Raw genomic sequence first — 19,124 nt, 5'->3', positions numbered from 1 at the left:
CCGCCGGGCATTCTGACCGCGGCGGTACAGCCGCGGCCAGAAGCGGAAAGCCGGCGGTGTACCGCCGACTTTCCGCTGCCCATGGGAATCCGCCATGCTGCGCCGCCATGGGGATTCTGACACCCCATACCGCCATCCTGTTCCTGGCGGTTCGCCCGCCAGGAACAGGATGGCGGTATGGGGTGTCGTGGGGCCCCTGGGGGCCCCTGCAGTGCCCATGCCAATGGCATGGGCACTGCAGGGGCCCCCATAAGAGGGCCCCACAAAGAATTTCAGTGTCTGCTTTGCAGACACTGAAATTCGCGACGGGTGCAACTGCACCCGTCGCACCTTCCCACTCCGCCGGCTCCATTCTGAGCCGGCTTCCTCGTGGGAAGGGTGTTTCCCACTGGGCTGGCGGGCGGCCTTTTGGCGGTCGCCCGCCGGGCCAGTGGGAAACCCAGAATGACTGCCGTGGTCTTTTGACCGCGGTACGGTCTTCTGGCGGTTCCCGCTTGGCGGGCGGCTCCCGCCGCCCGCAAAGCTTACAATCACCCCCTTGGTTCTCTATGTTAGGGATTTTACATTTCATGTTGATTAAAAGATGGCGGGGGTCTTTGTATTCACGACTCTCATCTTTGCAATCATGCTTCTTTTATTATACATCATCCTAATCATTGCAGCTCAGGCATTTTATCGTAGATTGACGGCCTTTCAATAAATGTATTGAACCCTCTATTGCATCTCCTTCATTGACAGTGTGTGAATGAGACTTGTTGCTAGAAAAGAATAACTTCCGTTCCATCATGACTCCCCTGAGGTGTCGCACTCTGAAGTCCATGAGTAAGGCTGTCATAAATCCACTTTTACTGTCTGGGTTTTTCGTGAGCTACTGCTTGTGAGCTGGGAGGGTTTCAGCTGACAGTTGCAACTTGTTGTAAGAGTGACTCAGTCACCTACAAAAAAGAGTGCTGTCATCCCTAAACCAGCAGTCTCACCTAGGTGTGAGAGTCCAACTATGACACTAACCTACTTGCTGGTTTTGGTTGAGCAGGTGTCAAATTGATGAGCAAATCTGGAAAAATATACATTTCTGAATTGTAGGTGAAATTTGGAATTCACAAAGGAGTCATTTGTCTCAATCAAACTTTTTTCCTAAATAAACAAATCAATTAAATTAAAAATAGTAAAAGTAAGAAGTAAAAAATAGAAATAGATGGCAAAAAGATTAATCTGTAAATTTGTTACCCAATATCCAATTAATATACTGTTCTGTCTTTCAGACCTTTCTCTTCACAGGAACATTTAGGGGGTTATTACAACTTTGGAGGAGGTGTTAATCTGTCCCAAAAGTGACGGTAAAGTGACGGATATACCACCAGCCGTATTACGAGTCCATTATATCCTATGGAACTCGTAATACGGCTGGTGGTATATCTGTCACTTTACCGTCACTTTTGGGACGGATTTACACCTCCTCCAAAGTTGTAATAACTCCCTTAGAGATTGTTGGTTGTGTGCTGGCAATGCATTAATTTATATGGTAAAATAAAAAATGGGTATGAAAACAACTTGTGTATTTAGGAAATATGGTAAGAATATTACGTTTACAAACATCGAATATGTGTTTAAATCTGAATTCGGAGTTAGGGGGTTATTACAACTTTGGAGGAGGTGTTAATCCATCCCAAAAGTGACGATAAAGTGACGGATATACCACCAGCCGTATTACGAGTTCCATAGGATATAATGGACTCGTAATACGGCTGGTGGTATATCCGTCACTTTACCGTCACTTTTGGGACGGATTAACACCTCCTCCAAAGTTGTAATAACCCCCTTATTCTTAATATCATGTAATGTAGAGGGTATTTTGAGAAAACTGATATTTCCTGAAAACTCACTTACATTTGGAAAAAAAAAATGGATGAGAAATTCCACTGACAATAACAAATGTTCTTCTTTTCTGTATTTCCATTCTTTGTCCAATACAAATAGTACTTCACTTGTGTGTATGGCTCATCACCCATAAAAAAAGGCTTCAAAACACAACATAATTACATCAGTCTTTCAGTTTGAAAATTGACAAACTCTGGTGTTGTGGGTAGCTCTGGTATTCGGGCTTCGGCTCAGCTGCCACCCTGGAACATCAAACCCAAACATTTCTGAAAACTAGACATCCAGAGGATTTCAGTGTGGTTTGACATTGTGGATCTCACCATGTTTTTTTTTGCCCAGAGTCAAAGTAGTCTTCACGTGGCCAGTGGTTGGTTCTTTCTTTGTCTCAAGTTATAGGACACAGCAAAACAGAAAAAGCACAACCTCAACACAGCAAACAACCTCACAACACAAAAATTAAACCTAAAAACACAAAACAGCCTAGCAAGAATCAGAATTGATCAGAACCAATTGATCAGAAATGCTGTTCTGTTGATTTGTGTTACTGTAATACTACATGAAGTTGTGTCAGTATGATGCACTAGTCTGTTCTTGAACCCTAGATTGTGCTTTTTGTTATCATCATGTCATCAATTTTAATTTCAATTGAGTTATTAAGGATTATGGGGGTCATTCCAACCCTGGCGGTCGGTGTTAAAGCGGCGGCCAACCCGCCAACAGGCAGGCGGTGCAAAAAATGGAATTCTGACCCTGGCGGAAACCGCCAACACAGACCGCCACTTTAACACTCCGACCGCCACGGCGGGACAAACAAATAGCGCGGCGGTCACCGCCAACAGACAGGCTGGAGACAATGTACCGCCCACCCTATCACAACCCACCAATCCGCCACCTTTTCCGGGGCGGGAGCCCCGCCGATAAAAACACGGCGGAAACAGACTACGAACGGGAAAACGCTCACCTCTACACACTCCACGAGGAATCTGGACAGCATGGAACCAGAACTACACATCCTACCAGCTATTGTCTACCTGCTCCTCTGCAAGGAGCACGAACGCCGGCGCAGAAGACAACGATGAGTACTGCACCTACGACACAGGGGAGGGGGGAGGAGAAAAGATTACGGGCACACACATACGCAACACACCCACCCTCACCCACAACTACCTACACATCAATGCAGAGCAACAACTCAGAGTGACAACCCCCCGGAAGAATGCAAAGACAAAATAAAATGATCATGAAATTCAAATATATTGTAAGGCTACGTAAAACTTTTTTTTCAAACATCTATAACTATATACACATATGTAAATTGTCCTGTCCAAATCGGGTTTCAGTCATTGTACGTGGGCCGATAGGCCTCAACACATGGGCAAAGCCCACACAGGAGACCCGAAGCCATTGGAGAGAACACTGCAGGGGCATCAGATAGAAAAACTACAGGCACCTCAGGGGGAAGGGAAGGGGAGGCACCTCAGCCACATGAGTCCACGACGCCAGATCCACGAGGGGCCTCCATGCCCACTGCGCCATCCTGGGGAGTGCAAAGCCGCAGTCTCACAAGTCTCTACAGTGGGTGGCTTGCCCACTGTGCCATCCTGGGGAGTGCAAAGCCACAGTCTCACAAGTCTCTACAGTGAGTGGCTAGCCCACTGTGCCATCCTGGGGAGTGCAAAGCCACAGTCTCACAAGTCTCTACAGTGGGTGGCTTGCCCACTGTGCCATCCTGGGGAGTGCAAAGCCACAGTCTCTCAAGTGGATTACAGACTCCACTGGTACTGGAGGAGGCATGGTGCCCAGAGTGCATCGTGCAGCCCTGCCCGACACCGATCCGGCCCTGCCCCTTCTGCCAATGGGCCAGCGGTGCTTGAGACGGCGGTGCCCAGCAGAGCTGTGCTTGAGACGGCGGTGCCCAGCGGAGCTGTGCTTGAGATGAAGGGCCCAGCGGAGCGGTGCTTGAGATGAAGGGCCCAGTGGAGCGGTGCTTGAGATGAAGGGCCCAGCGGAGCGATGCTTGAGATGAAGGGCCCAGCGGAGCGGTGCTTGAGATGAAGGGCCCAGCGGAGCGGAGCTTGAGGTGAAGGGCCCAGCGGAGCGGTGCTTGAGGTGAAGGGCCCAGCGGAGCGGTGCTTGAGATGAAGGGCCCAGCGGAGCGGTGCTTGAGGTGAAGGGCCCAGCGGAGCGGTGCTTGAGGTGAAGGGCCCTGTTCAGCGGTGCCTGTCTTGAAGGGCCCTGTTCAGCCGTGCCTGTCTTGAAGGGCCCTGTTCAGCGGTGCTTGAGACGGCGGTGCCCTGTTCAGTGGTGCTTGTCTTGAAGGGCCCTGTTCAGCGGTGCTTGAGACGGCGGTGCCCTGTTCACCGGTGCCTGTCTTGAAGGGCCCTGTTCAGCGGTTCTTGAGACGGCGGTGCCCTGTTCAGCGGTGCTTGTCTTGAAGGGCCCTGTTCAGCGGTGCTTGTCCTGAAGGGCCCTGTTCAGCGGTGCTTGTCTTGAAGGGCCCTGTTCAGCAGTGCTTGAGACGGCGGTGCCCTGTTCAGCAGTGCTTGTCTTGAAGGGCCCTGTTCAGCGGTGCTTGAGACAGCGGTGCCCTGTTCAGCGGTGCTTGTCTTGAAGGGCCCTGTTCAGCGGTGCTTGAGACGGCGGTGCCCTGTTCAGCGGTGCTTGTCTTGAAGGGCCCTGTTCAGCGGTTCTTGAGACGGCGGTGCCCTGTTCAGCGGTGCTTGTCTTGAAGGGCCCTGTTCAGCGGTGCTTGAGACGGCGGTGCCCTGTTCAGCGGTGCCTGTCTTGAAGGGCCCTGTTCAGCGGTGCCTGACTTGAAGGGCCCTGTTCAGCGGTTCTTGAGACGGCAGTGCCCTGTTCAGTGGTGCTTGTCTTGAAGGGCCCTGTTCAGCAGTGCTTGTCTTGAAGGGCCCTGCTCAGCGGTGCTTGAGACGGCGGTGCCCTGTTCAGCGGTGCTTGTCTTGAAGGGCCCTGTTCAGCGGTTCTTGAGACGGCGGTGCCCTGTTCAGCGGTGCTTGTCTTGAAGGGCCCTGTTCAGCGGTGCTTGAGACGGCGGTGCCCTGTTCAGCGGTGCTTGTCTTGAAGGGCCCTGTTCAGCAGTTCTTGAGACGGCAGTGCCCTGTTCAGCGGTGCTTGTGTTGAAGGGCCCTGTTCAGCGGTGCTTGTCTTGAAGGGCCCTGTTCAGCGGTTCTTGACATGTGTCTCCAGGGCACCATATCCAGCCAATATATGGAGTTCACTCGCCATCCGACTTCTCGCTTTCGGGGCCCTCCTGTGCTGGAGTCCCGGGCCCGTGGGTGTCCTCCTTCACACCCGGAATGGGGCTGGTGGGGCCCGCCTGGGCAGCTCGCCTGCTGCCGGACGTGTCAGCCGCGCTGCCCTTGCCATCCTTCCGTGGTTCCATGTGGCCCTTGCCTCCCTTTGTAGATGTGCCAGGTGGCACCCCACATCCTGACGGTGCCAGGGTAGTGCCTTTGGAGGCTGCCATCTCTGGCCTCTCGCGGGGGGCTTAGCCTTTCTTGGTTTTCTTCCCAGGGGGTGGGCTGGCTGTCCCTTTACTGCTGGCCGATGTTGCTGCCCTTGAAGGTGGTGGACTCCAATATCCCTGTACTATGGACCTTGTAGGTCCAGGGGTTGTGGTGGCTGAGGTGCTGATTGGACTCTTACGAGATGGAGGGGGTGGGTCAGGTGATGGAAAGAGGTTAATTTTGGACAGGAAAAACTTTTTAGGAGCAGTGGGAAGGGTAGGTGCAGTGGGTATGGGAGTGGAGGAAGAGGATGTGGTTGTAGGAGAGTCAAGTGTGGTGTCTTTGGGTGCAGGTGCTTGTGACGGAGGCTGTCGTGAGGTGGGTGGCTGTTGGGTGGATGGCTGCCTGCGTTTGTGTGGTTTGGAAGAGGGGGTGACAGACACACTGGGAGAGGACACAGGGGACGTGTAAATGGCAGTGGGGGTGGTGACTGCACGTGTGCGGAGTGTTCTGGTGGGTGTGCTGGTGATGGACGTAGTGGCTGATGATGTTGTGCATGCAAGTGTGAGTGGAGACATCACAGGGAGGGAGGAGGGAGACGAGGAGGAGGGTGACACAGAGGAGGCAGTGGCTGTTGGTATGTCTGCATGTGGCTGTTGCTTGTGTGAATGCTTGTGTGATGTGTGGTGCTTAAGTCTGGATGAGCTGCCCTTGGGTGTTGAGGTGTGTGCAGGCTGGTCTGTAGGTGTGTCTGGGATAGGCAGAGGAACAGGGGAGTGGGACTGGGTGGAGGAAGTTGGAGGAGGGAGGCAGAGACTGGGACAATGGCTGCCGTCAGTGCTGAGGCCAGAGCGTTGAACGATCGCTGATGGGCAGCCTGACCCGAATGAATGCCCTCCAGGTATGCATTGCTCCGGTGCACCTCCCTTTCTACCCCCTGGATGGCATTCAAAAGGGTAGACTGCCCAACAATGAGCATCCTGAGGAGGTCAATGACCTCCTCACTGAGGGCAGCAGGGGTAACTGGGGCAGGGCCTGAGGTGCCTGGGGCGAAGGAGATGCCCGCCTTCGTGTGCGAGCGGGCACGGGGCTATCGCAGAGGGGCTGCTGGGAGGGCGGAGCTGGTGCGCTGGGTGGCGGCTGTACCTGTTGTTGCGGTGGGCACGGATGTTGCCGCCACCACAAGGGAGCCCCCTTCCGAGGACGTGTCTGTGTCGCTGATGTCTCCACGTGTCCACGTTGTGGAGCTCCCTTCGCCCTCCGTCTCACTGGTGAACTCCGAGTCGGTTGCATCGCCCTCCAGGGCCATGTGAGATGCAGCTCCCTCGTGCTCCGATGCCACTTCTCCTCCGCCTGATGATGCTAATGCACACATGAACAGGAAGAGCAGCAAAAAAAGGGGGGGGGAAATGAAGACATGTTGAGTGCATCCATTGGCAACACAGTTGGCGGAGAGGACAGACACAGAAGCCCCCTGCACTACGCCGCGCACTTGGGGTACACTACTCAATCATTGGGACGTGGCCTACAAGCCTATGGACGACTACTGCACACATAGGTGACACAGGGCCATGGATAGTTGTACTTGGCACCCTACAGAGGTGGGGGGCGGGGGCACAGGGCCATGCCTTACGGAGGGGCCTAGCCTACAGAAATCGCCCTGGCCTAGGGATACCCACAGCCCTCCTCCCCCACCCAGGCGCCTCCACTGCGCGCAAAGTCAGCAGAATGTGTTTCTACTCACCCCCTTGTGTCTGCTGTGATGTCCTCACTCGCCCATCAAAATCGGGGTAGGCCACCGCCAGGATCCGGGACATCAGGGGTGTCAATTGTCGACTGGCACCCCTCCTACATTGGGGGGCCATCCCCAGCAGAGCCTCCGCGGTCTTCATGCTCCTGCAGCGGATGTCCTCCCACCTCTTGCGGCAGTGGGTGCCCCGTCTCTGGTGGACCCCCAGGGTCCGGACGTCCTTGGCGATGGCACGCCAAATGTCGATTTTCTGGTGGGCGCTGACCTACGTGACATGTACAGGGAGAGAAGAATAATCATCAACTTCTGCATGCTCGATGTGAGTGGCCCCCCATCCCCACCCTTGCCATGTGGCACATGCTCTCTTCCGTCGTTTGATGCATGCCTCAATCGCTCCCCTCCCCACTATCTTTCATCCACCCGACTCAACACAGGCATTGCCCCCAAAGCATGCTCCCAGTGTACTTACCTGTTGGTCTGGAGGACCGTAGAGTAGCGCATACTGGGGGAGAACCCCATCCACGTGTTTCTCCAATTCTTCAGAAGTGAAGGCAGGGGCCCTTTCCCCAGTCGCAGCAGCCATTGTATCTTCCAGACCGAGGTCACAGCAGCACTTGCAGTATAGGTCCTCTCCTGTGGATGATCAGGTCTCGAGTGATTAAGCAGATGGAAAATGGCGGTCACGTCCGCGGCGGTGCGTACCGCGGCGGTGCGTACCGCGGCGGTGCGTCCCGCGACCGCCGGCGCACTTCGTCATTGGCTCCTGAAACGCATAGGGTTCAATGTTAACCAATGCGGCTTAGCGCCGCGGTCTTCGAAGGCCTACCGCCATGGTGTGCCACGCCAGCGCATTGACCTCACATCCCATTGTCGCACTTCACAGGTCAGGCAGCCGCCATTTCAAGGGCCCACATGGCTTAATTTCTACTGCGTCACACATGCCTAGGCCTTGCTTCGACACTCATACAAGCCATTCAATGCATATAGAATCGTGTACTGTGCAAGCTGTGGGAACTTACCTGTGGGTTGATTGACTCTGTGCTCGCTGTTGTCCTTCCTAGGCACCGTCCGCTGGGACTTGCGAGGAGATGGAGGAATGTTCCCGTGTACAGACCGCTGGTGGACCTGTCGACAATGGAGGAACGACATATCATTCTGACATACAGGCTTGACCGAGCCACTATACATGAACTGTGTGCCCATCTGGAGGCAGACCTGATGTCACCCATCCGCCAACCCACAGGGATCCCCCCTCTAGTGCAGGTGCTGTCATCACTCCATTTCTTAGCAAGTGGGTCATTTCAAACAACAGTGGCCATTTCATCAGGGATGTCTCAGCCTATGTTTTCCAAGGTGTTGTCCAGAGTGTTGTCTGCCCTGCTCAAACACATGCGGAGATACATCGTTTTCCCTGAGGTGGGGGATTTGCCTACAGTGAAGGGTGATTTCTATGCCCTTGAACATATTACCAACATCATTGGTGCCATTGATGGGACACATGTGGCTTTGGTACCCCTCAGTGAAAGTGAACAGGTGTACAGGAACAGAAAAAGTTATCATTCCATGAATGTCCAGGTGGTCTGTTTGGCTGACCAGTACATCTCCCATGTAAATGCCAAGATCCCTGGGTCAGTGCGTGACGCCTGCATCATGCAAAATAGCAGCATCCGTTATGTGATGGAATAACTACGGAGACACCGTGTGTGGCTAATTGGTGACTCAGGTTACCACAACCTGTCGTGGTTACTGACCCCAGTGAGGAATCCCAGGACAAGGGCAGAGGAACGCTACAATGAGGCCCATGGGTGAACTAGGAGGATTATAGAAAGAACCTTCGGCCTCCTGAAGGCCAGGTTTAGGTGCCTGCATATGACAGGTGGATCCCTAATGTACTCACCAAAGAAGGTGTGCCAGATCATCGTGGCCTGCTGTATGCTTCACAACCTGGCATTGCGACGCCAGGTGCCTTTTCTGCAGGAGGATGGTCCAGATGATGGTGTTGTAGCAGCTGTGGAGCCTGCGGAGAGTGAAGAGGAGGAAGACGAAGAGGACGACACAGACAACAGGGACACAGTGATACAGCAGTATTTTCAATAACACACAGGTAAGAATCAACACCAGCATTTTACATTTACTTACAGTCTCCTGCCTCTCTACTGTCTGTCCTTTTCACCCAGTGGATGCTAACAGAGTTGTGACTTTCCCTTCCAATTTCAGAGATGTGGGCCCCACTGCGTGACCTCTGCTTTGTTTGCCCATGGACTGCATCTGTGTGACAGTGGTATGTTGTCATCACAATGTAACTGGACATTTTTGCACGTTTATGTCTAATACATATTTTCCAAAAAACAGGCAGACTCCAGATTATTTGTGTGCAATAAGTGTGTTTATTAAAGTGCTAAATTTTGGGACATGGTGGAAAATCGGTGATGGGTGATGGTGGAGGAATGTCCATGGCAGAGTCCAGATTCTCAGTCTCACAGGTGCATTGTCCATATGCCTGTGGAAGGTGGAGCAGGGGCAGTTTAAGGTTGGACAGGGTGACAATGTGGGACAGTGGGATGACTTCAGGGGGTATCCTCTCCTGGCGGGGGTCTTGGCATCCTACTCTGTCTTCTTCCTAGATCTCAGGACCCGCTTGCGGGGTGGTTCTTCTTCTGCAGGAGGTGGGGTTCTGGTGGCAGGTTGTTGCTGTGTCGGGGCCTCCTGTCCACTAGCGCCGGCGGAGGTGGTAGGCTGTTCCTTGTCCATGCTAGTGACAGGGGCCCTTTGTGGTGCCACATAGTCCCGCAATGTGGTGACAATCTGGTTGAGAGCCACAACGATGGTGCCCATTGCGGAACTAATGTTTCTCAGTTCTTCCCTGAACCCCATAAACTGATCCTCCTGCAGTACCTGGATCTCCTGGAACCTGGCCAGGACCGTCGCCATTGTCTTCTGGGAGTGGTGGTATGCTCCATGATGGAGGTGAGGGCCTCGTGGAGAGTGGGTTCCCTGGGACTGTCCCCCCCCTGTCGCACAGCAGCCCTCCCAGTTCCCCTGTTTCCCTGGGCCTCTGTCCCCTGGACTGTGTGCCCACTACCAGTGCCCCCAGGTCCCTGTTGTTGTTGGGGTTGTGGGTTCACCTGGGTGCCCTGTAGTGGTGGACACACCGCTGATTGACGTGTCCTGGAGACAGAGGCATGGGCCCGCTGGGTGGGTGCTGTGCTGGTGTTCCCAGAGGGGGATAGGTCTGCTGTAGCCTGTGGCTGTCTGAGGGGAACCGACTGTCCCGAGGACCCCGATGGGCCAGGCTGGTCATCAGGGTCCAGGGAGACAGAGCTGCTGTCATCCCTGGGGGCCTCTTCTGGGGGTGGGATGGACATTTCTGGACCCTCCTGGGCGGTGTGGTGGCGTTCGGGTCCTGCAGGGGTATAAGAGTATGGTTATTGCTTCTGTGTGTGCCATAGCGTGCAATGGGTGGGTGCCCGTGTACCCCAGTGCTGGCATTCCTTTGTGGGGGCTGTTGTGACGGTGGTTTGTGGGGGAGATGTGTATGTGCAGTGGGCATTCTTAGGTGATGGCTGTCGATGGTTTGTGGTGGCATGCAGGGTTTGGTGTTGGGATGGGTGGGTTGTGATGGTGAGACATTAGCAACGAGGATGTGTGATGGTGGTGGGGGGGAGGGTGGGGGTATGAGTTGGCATGCTGGTGGGGTGGGGGGGATGAAGTAGTGGAGATGAGACTTACCAGAGTCCATTCCTCCGCCTACTCCTGCGAGGCCCTCAGGATGCAGGATGTTCAAGACCTGTTCCTCCCATGTTGTAAATTCTGGGGATTGAGGTGGGGGTCCGCCGCCAGTCTTCTGCACCGCGATGTTGTGCCAGGATACCATGGAACGCACCTTCCCCCGTAGGTCGTTCCACCGCTTCCTGATGTCGTCCCGAATTCTTGGGTGCTGTCCCACATCGTTGACCCCATCCACTATTCTGCTCCATAGCTCCATCTTCCTGGCAATGGTGGTGTGCTGCACCTGTGCCCCGAACAGCTGTGGCTCTACTCGTTCAATTTCCTCCACCATGACCCTGAGTTCGTCATCAGAGAACCTGGGGTGTCTTTGCGGTGCCATGGGCTGATGTGGGTGATGTGTGGGGTGGATTGTGTGCTGCTAAGTGTGGTGATGTGTATTGTTGTGTTGTGTGAAGTGCTTGTAAATATTGCTGGGTGACAGTGAATTGGGCATCTGGGTGCTCGGATGTCTTTTCTTGGTGCGTGTTCACGAATCTCTAGGAGTGGAGGTTTGTGGGTGATGTGGGTGTGTGTTTTATATTTAATTGGGTGTGTGGGAGTGGTGTGTGTATGTGTCTCAGGTGTGTACATTTTGAATTGTCCAATGTGGTTGTATTTTGTAAGTGTGTGTGTATTTTGAGCGCGGCGGTGTGTACCGCCAATGGAATACCACGGTTGAAAGACTGCCGCGTGGATTCGTGTTTCGTGATAGTGTGGGCGTATTTCTGTTGGCGTGACGGTGGAGGTTTGGTCATCGCCAGTTTCCCGCTGGCCTTTGGTGTGGCGGACTTTTGTGGATGTCTGTATTTTGGCGGTTTGCCTGTTGTGGGTCAGAATGACCGTTTCGGGTTACCGCTGCCGCGGCGGTGTTATGGCGGTCTTCTGAACGGCGGTAAGCGCCTTTTACCGCCGAGGTTGGAATGACCATCTATATGTTCAAGAATTTCGGTGTAGTCCCCATACAGGCCTCAGAGTTTGAACTCTGGACCAAACCCACTCCAGGCACCAATAACTAATTTAAGCTGTACTATATTCGTACAGAACAATGATAGAAATCTCTGTGTTTTAAATTCCAAGTTAAATTGGGCTATGGCTGCACTACAGTACATGTGAAAACTATAGTATCCCTCTTTTTCCTTGCAAATCAACATGTCCTAATTCATATACCTACTCCAAATGCTATATGTCACAAAGTTTTGGGTTCAGAGTGATGTACGCCCATTATTTCAGCTCCACTCAGTTTGAAAGTGTGATAGTTTTTTTTTTAATTTCTTAAGGAAAGGGTTAACCTTGATAGTCTGGCCTAATGCATCTGCACATAAGAGACCTCGATAAGTGTTCACCTTACGGTGCAAAAACCGATTACCCCACAGCAGACAGCACCTAACCCCCTGAAATATGTACCTAAAAGGCCTATGTTAAACGAGCCCATGTTAACCGAACCAACCTATTTAGGTTACAAATTTATGAAATATTTTTTCCTTCATTTTATGCACAAAGTCCCAATGCCTGTAATCTATGACTTGATAGTATATAGCAGTGTTTGGGGAGCTTTTGCATTATATTCCAGGATTCAGTGGTCAAAATGTCTTTAACCTATTGCCCGATAAAATTACAAAAGAGCATTTGCAAGGGCCATCACTTTGCTTGTGAGGTACCAAATATGTTCCTTATCTCATAGGTTGGAGGACAAAAATTCTGAAGCAGGGATATGAATAAACCACTTCCAACTCCATATTTCCTATAAGCCATTTGAATTTCCTGGATTTTCTTCATCCATTAGCCCTGAAAGTCATCACTTTACCTTATGTCCCATTAAATTTCAAGGCAAAATAACCTCCGGGACTATGTGATGTTAAATGATATTATTTTATAGTATCTCCAGGGAGTATCTAGTAAATGTAGGTCAGCTAATATTCCAAATCTAGAAAATGAACTTAGTATAAAGTTTAAAACTGAGCTGCTCTTTCCCCATGTATAGGTATTATGGGATATAATATCTTTATTGTATCTTCCATTTACAATAAAGGAGCCATTATCCCTAGAAACTTCGAATAGGAGCTTTTCTTTTTTACCTGCTCTACATGACGTTTGAAAAATTATACTTCAAATGTTTATGGTTTCTTCCCTTTTCCTATCTACAAACAATCTTATTATGTAGTTGGACACCTTTGCATTACAATTCCCCCCAATAGTTAATTTGTTAGTATTTTCTTTTTCAGCTATTTGATGCCTGAAATTAAACAACTATTTAATAAGAGGGTCAAATTGTGATCTTGTAGAAATATAAAGATTAGTATGAAGATAAGGCTATGGTCAGAACTGTTGCAGCCTTCTAATTGAACTGTATACATTGTAATAGATTTGAAGGTTGACTATATAATTTATATGACCAAGATTATTTCATACTCATTAGTTGTGCCATCACCCCACTCCCCCTTTCCTGGCTTTCTTAGCAGGACAACTAATTTCAAAAAAGTTATCACATTCTAAAGGTCCTGTACACCAAGTCCCCTGAATGTAGATACTTTCTGCTTTCCTGAGGCTCCAGACAGCAAAGCTTTTAAGACTTTGTTGTTACAGCCAGCTACGTTCCACAAAAGGACTTTAATCAGTGGCAGCTTGCGGGGTGCGGAAGAGGTGGGGTGGAGCGGGGGGAGAGGGGAGAGGGAATAAACATTAATCTAATTTTAAAAAAACACTTACCTTCACCCGCTGCCGCGCTGATCCTCTCCTCCGTCGCTGCAGGCAGGCACAGGCTCCAAAAACCAATAATAAACTCAGTTTATTATTCTATTCTAGTAAAGGTATAGCAGCTGTCGCTGCTGGCGGGGAGGGGGGTGACGCTCCTCTGCCCTAACGGAGAAGCCACCCATGACTTTAATACATTTGCTAAATGGGATAAATGTTTTATGCAAGCTTGTTCAGTTAGAATTAAGTATCCCAGCTGACCAGTTCCGCTTAGATGACGTATCTTCTTATATGACCTCAGGAGAATAATTATTTGGTCCTAGGTAGGTGGCAGTTCTTTCTCCTAAGCCTACCAAAATAATTGCTAGTTTTGCATTGTTTTGTAGTTCCTCCACAGGAACCTTACAGTTCTCTAAAGAGGTACTGTTGCAATTAACATTATATAATCAAATCTTATAGACTTTTTTACTGGAAAATAGGGAACTAAAACTATGCTCCTGCTGAAGAAGAAATCACAATTTTAATATCAAATTTAGAATTACTTTTGGATACAAAGTGAGCCTCAATCTATTCTTGGAGAGGGAGTACTGTAATTGCACTAATGAGATATTGTTACTCCTCACCATACTTAGAGACCCTACCTCTGACATACATTTTAACAAAAAGAATGATTCAGAAAAGCAATTTCTTCATCCAAAAATATGAAAAAATCAAGAGTCAAAGGAAGATCCTTCATTTCCATTTCAGCAGGACGTAGTCGTGGGGGAATATGTTCAGTGCAAAGCTGATGGACCAAGTGCAATTTAAAGCTTCAGACGTTAGAGCCTGAGTGGACTGTGGAAGGCCTGATTCAATACCCAAAATACTTGGCCAAGGAATCTGCTTTTGTGTATGGTCATGGTCTCCAACGTCCGACACCACTTTGTGGGAAACCAAAGCCCTGAGTGGAGTTGTTTGATAAGTGCATGATGGCGCTGGAGTGTCTGCAAGCATATCTGATATGTGGACTTGTGAGATGTCCTCAAGATCCAATCTTATTTTCTTTGTTCCCTTTTTCTTAACCTGCATGCACCATTTTCACTTAGTTCTCCACTTTTTGCCCCTTTTTACTTTTGTTGATCCAGATGATTAATTAGATTTAGGAGACTTGAAATTTTCCTTTTTATTGAAAATCGAAAAGAAAGCGCAATAGCGATTTGAAATAGGTCTACTGTTCATCTTCTGAAACAATTCAGGATCATAAAAATATCCTCTAAGAAAAATGCCTCCATCTTAGTTTCAGAAACTCTTTCAGCTGTCTTTCAGCCATTGCCAGGATCGTCAACAATGGGCAACTACTTGGATGCCAGCCTCCGTAAGCCCTCTTTAGCGTACATCACCTTTATTTCCTCCCAACATTGCCTCCTCTTTTTTTGGTAGATCTTTGAGTATTATGGACAATATATCAAGAATGTGGTCTGAAATGACAGTTGTTTTTTCAAGCAAGTTCAATATGGAAGACAGAATTCTCTCCAAACAACCAAATGCTTCTGAGTACTGGAATTAACCTCCTTGATCTGCATTTTTGGCTGCCATTTAATATAGAGGTGGTGAAGACTACAACAGGGTGAGAATAAATTTTCAGGCCTTCGGTACTATAAATGTACTCCCACACCCTGATGTATCGTCTCTTACTATTCAAACAATGATTTATTGGAGCTGCGAAGATGAGTCAATAGAACATTGACCAAATAAATATGTTGGACTTGCCAGTCAGTCAGCCTGTCAAACACTGAGCCAGCGCTGGTAAGGCCAGCATAGAACTTCACCCCTTAAGTGGTACGTTGGGATCCTTAAGTGGAACCCCAGGGAAATGTATTGTGCCAATCACTGGGGAGAAGAAGTATGAGTAGAAGACTGTCTGTGTCACTCTAAGGGGTACTCCGGGGAATAAAACCCCTCCAAAGCTTTCAGAAACGGATTTCACCAAGTGCCTACTTTTACCAACTCTCATAATAATTATAATCACAACTTTTTGGCTGGATTTCCAATGATTGAATTGACAAAATTATCAAATGGAGGAATGATCATACAAATACAATAGCCCTTTCTATGCGATGGGATCAATAGGACACAACACAATGTCAAATGTGATAGGCCAAGAACCCAGGAAGCTGCACAGGTGGAACTATCATGTGGTCACTAGGAACCACCGATGAGGTCCTTCAATCCTGGCCTAGCAAAATAGAGTAAAGTGGGCAAATAAGCTAAACAGTTTTACAAACTACACGAATTGCAGGAAAAAGCATACACAGACCTGCATTTGTGCTGCATCCGCAGATCTGATATCCTGGTGTGCTTGTTTGCTCTTACTTTCAGAAGTGAAAATGCCCCTCTCTGCTTGCTCCACTACAAGCTGCCAGGCATCCATGCACAGTCCAAAGAGGAGAAAATAGACACACCCTTCAGGTACAAGCCACACCAACCTAACATGAGCTGCAAGAGCCGGCAGTGTCTAATGTGCAATCCCCTGCTTCAGCTGACAGCAGCTGATCACAATAGAGCCAGCTGCAGAGCAATCCTAATGTTTTAGTGGCTGTAACTGGTAAGCGGCTTGGTGGGTCCTTCTGATCCTCGAGTAGTGCTGCACCATCTCTCTGCCTCACCTCCTCAGCTCTATCCTCAATGTTTTTGGGCACTTGGAGGCTAGATACCTGGTGGTTTAGCGGGCTGTGGCAGACCCTTATACTGCACTGCACTATACTGCCTCGTTCCTTCAGCAGCAGCATCTGCTTCTGTGTTCTGCGATCCTTGCTCCACCTGTCCCATTGCACATGCGCACACCAGAATCCTTACTCTGACTCCCATCTGGTTATATTGTGAAGTACTCATGTTGGTATTGATGTTTGTTGCAGTTTGTTTGAGCATTGTACTCTGTTGTTTTTCAATTTGCTATTGTGTTATTGTAGTAATGTATTCTTGTACTGAGTTGCTGCTGCTGTGGGTTGTCATTGTAATATGGTGTTGTGTTGTTGCTGTTTCTCAACTGCAATCAGTCCTCTTTTATTCTGTAATGCCAGCAAATACTATTGTCACGCATTATAAATATTGAACTGACATTCCCGGCAGTGTCACACAGCCACATGGTCCAGTTTGAAAGGGTCAGTATACGGGCTCTGTTTTTTAGGTTGTCATGGCCTACGGGATCCAAAAACAACGGTCAACATTCGCGCTCTTTCAGGCTGGTTGATTTAGCAATGCCAGACTGCCAGAATTTCCGAACGGCCAGTGCAAAATTTCGCCTTACCATCTACATAAATCTTCATTTATAGTATGGTGATAGAAGATGTTTGCACCAGGTGGTGTCTTATTTACCACCAAAGCTGTGTTATAGCGCCAGTCGAACATGTTTTGTGACCCCGCTCTTAAAGTTTGCATTACTTCTCAGAGAAATGTTTTCCTTGCCCCTCACTCTACTTGATGGTTTAAAACCAGATGGCCTTTTTCTTAAAACACAAAAGATGGGTAATTTATAAAACTTGCTGGTTGTTAATCTGTAGGCGCTGCCTGCTAAAATAAATTCATAGTTTGTGTAATTTAGTGATTTTGAATTTGAGGACAAGTTTGATAAAAATACAGGACACGACGACCCTTCGTTTTAAAGCCTGCTGATAGATATTGCATTATTCTTGAAAACGTGTGAAGACTTTTTCTAAGAGGTGAAAAGGCTAATTTGCTTGGTGAAAACTTCAACAGGGGCATTACAGCCTAAATCCCCACTGATATGACTTTATGATTGCAATTCAGTTCTGAGTTAGATCAAAGAAGCTGCCATAATGTGCCGCTCAGCTTTGTTCTTAGGAAGATTCTCTTTGAAGCAAGCTTCGTGTATGCTGTCTTTAAATGCAGTGCCTTCATTATGTTTTGTGTTCACTATTTTAACAATTAAATAATCATCTTATTAATTGTAGATCTTTATAGATGCTGTCAAGCGTAAAAATGTGAAGCGCATATTTTCATATCCCGATTGGGCCTGCATTTTATCAATATTGAAGGTGCACAATCCCCTTCATATTTGTGTCAACAAAATAATTCATATCGTTTTAAAGCTAATCAACTCTTGAATTAAAGTAAAGTTGGAGGGGATGGGTTTCTGTGCCATAACAATGAGAAATGCAGAGATCACATTTTGACAGATCATAATATTGTGTTACTTCATTAATGAGATTTTAGCAATGTTTAATCACAAATAGAAAAAGTGAATCATTCGATTCTTAGGATAGGGTGAGTGAAACTACATTCATAGTGTAAAAATGTAAGGCATACAAATGGAAAACCAGAAAAGAGAAGGCTTAAGGAGCTGTGGCACAATGTTTAACAATATGTTAGCATTTTAGTGCTTTTCACAGTAGTTTTTATTAGGAAATCTGTCTTATTGAATAAAGTAGTAATAAGGTCTGATTGAGAACATTGATCTGATATATGATGTGTCTGCGAAATTGGAGTGTTGGTTGAGGGGGTGTGAATCAGCAGCAACAATCTTTGTCGTGGTGAACCACAAAAGTCACTAATTTAACCTGTGCTTAACTATATAGTAGCTTGCCACAAAAGTAATCAGGCTTACATCAGAGGCAATGTTTAAAGGTTTTAGGCAGCAGTCAAACAATAATAAAGTGAAAACAACAAGAAAAATCCCAAGCCAATTTAGAAACACTGAGTAACTTTTAATAAATTATTTGACATGAAAATGACAAAAATCCAATCAGTAGAACCTTTTAAAGTGTAAAGTGAAAAGTAGTGCTAAAAGATCAAAGCACCAAATGTGGGTATCTGCCTCTGCAAGACTGGGGCAACATCAAAAGTAAAGTGCAGCTGGATACACGGATTGGATTGGACTCTATCTTGGTTTACCTTCAGACATAGAAGAATTTTTGAGGAAAACTGTTTGAGAAGATAAAGTTCAGCAGGTGAATGCAGCTGCTGGTGTCCGAAGAGGAGGCATCACCATCAGGGAGGCCCTGGATTAAGTTGCAGAGTTATGCTCGGATTTAGGGGCAGATTTATGAAAAGTGGTGCTGCACCCAGTGCAGCACCACTTTTCTTGCGCACCTTAGTGCCTCTCTAATGCAACCATACATGCACCGTATTTAAAATACGGTGCACCAGGGCGGTAGCCAGGGGTATTAGTGTAATTGTTTTTTATGCTAGTCCGGCGCTTTAAAGGATTAGCACAAAAATGTTGACGCTAATCCTGCAGAGCACCCAGAGGACTACTGAAAACTATGGGAGCCTCCCTTTAATGCCTGCTGTTAGCAGGCATTCAAAATGCTGCAAAAAATGATGCAAAGAAATCTCTTAGATTTCATTGTGCCATTTTTTCACCCCCCAGCACTGGAATGCCCCACTTTCATACATTATGCCTGGTGCAGGCATAATGTGGTGCAAGGGGTTACAAAGTGGTGCAAAGCAAGCATGGTGCCACTTTGTAAATATGGCGCAGCATTTTTGGCTACCTAACTCCACATTAGCGTCAAAAAATGACACTAATGTGTCATTAGGATGGCTCTAGGCCCTCTTAAATCTGGGTCTTA

This window comes from Pleurodeles waltl, chromosome 11, assembly GCF_031143425.1.
Source record: "Pleurodeles waltl isolate 20211129_DDA chromosome 11, aPleWal1.hap1.20221129, whole genome shotgun sequence".
Taxonomy (NCBI): domain Eukaryota; kingdom Metazoa; phylum Chordata; class Amphibia; order Caudata; family Salamandridae; genus Pleurodeles; species Pleurodeles waltl.
This window is presented reverse-complemented; position numbering follows the sequence as displayed.